Source organism: Octodon degus, unplaced genomic scaffold (assembly GCF_000260255.1).
Source record: "Octodon degus isolate 3935 unplaced genomic scaffold, OctDeg1.0 scaffold00224, whole genome shotgun sequence".
In the NCBI taxonomy this organism is placed as follows: domain Eukaryota; kingdom Metazoa; phylum Chordata; class Mammalia; order Rodentia; family Octodontidae; genus Octodon; species Octodon degus.
Window position 1 is genome coordinate 510,365 of NW_004524800.1, and position 1,231 is coordinate 511,595.

The following is a 1,231-nucleotide window of genomic DNA, read 5'->3' on the forward strand; positions in this document are numbered from 1 at the left end:
CATCTGGCTTAGGTCTGGCTGCTGTGCTCAGCTCCTTCCTGCTGCGGACCTGGGCTAGGACTGGGTCTGGGGGTTCCCGGAAGTCGGCAGAAATTCCGGACCTGGCCTAGTACTGGGACTCTATTTGGCTCATTTTTAAATCAAGTTTTTTTCTTACTAAGTTTTAAGCATCGTTTGCACTTTTTGGGTAATAGTAATTTATGAGATGAATCTTTTACAAGTAATTTTTTTTGATTAGTGGTGCAGCTTGTCTTTTTATTCTCCTGACATTTTCTTTCATTAAGCAGAATTTTAATTTTAATTATGTCTATTTTATCAATTTTTCTTTCATTAATCACGTCTTTGTGGTGTATCTAAAAAGTCATTGCCATATCCAACATACTTTAGCTGTTTTCTCATGTTATTTTCTAGGAATTTGTAATTGTATATTTTATATTTAGTCCTATGATCTATTTGGTTTAACTTTTGGGAATTTCATAAACTGTGTCAAGGTTTTTGGCACTATTGGGGATATAATATAGGGCTTTCTGTTTGCCAAGCAAATGGTCTAGTAATGTCCTATGTTCTCAGACCTACAATCATTCTTTAGAAAACAGAGATGTGCAGTTCTTTTTGGCACCATTTATTTTTTAGAGACAGTACAAAATGATATTAAAAAAGAATAAATTACAAGTGATACAGAATTTCACTGAAGACAATATGATGTTTGCACATGCGGGTCTGATTTATTTCACTTGAGAGTATGTCCTCTAGTTGTATTTGTTTACTGAAAAAGACTAAATTTATCCTGTTTTATAGCTGAATTATACTCCATTTTGTAAAATTACCGTATCTTCTTTCTCCATTGTTCAGTTGTTTCGCCATCTGGGTTGTTTCTAGGATTTAGTTATGTCAAATTGCACTGCGATAAGCATGGGTGCACATATATTGCTGTGGTATGGGGTTTTTAGTTCTTCTGAAAAATACCCAGGAGGGGGATAGCTGACTTGAGTGGGATCTCCAACCCTAGGTTTTGAAGGAATCTCCACACTGATTTCTATAGTGGTTGTACCTGTCTGCTCTCTCACCAACAGTGGAGAAGTGTCTGGTTTTTTCTATAGCTCCTCCAGCATTTGTTATTGGCTGACTTCTTAGTGTAAGTCATTCTTTCTGGGGTGAGATAGAATCTCAGTGTTGATTCAATTTGCTTTTTTTTTTTTTTTTTGGTGGAACTGAGGATTGAACTCAGGCC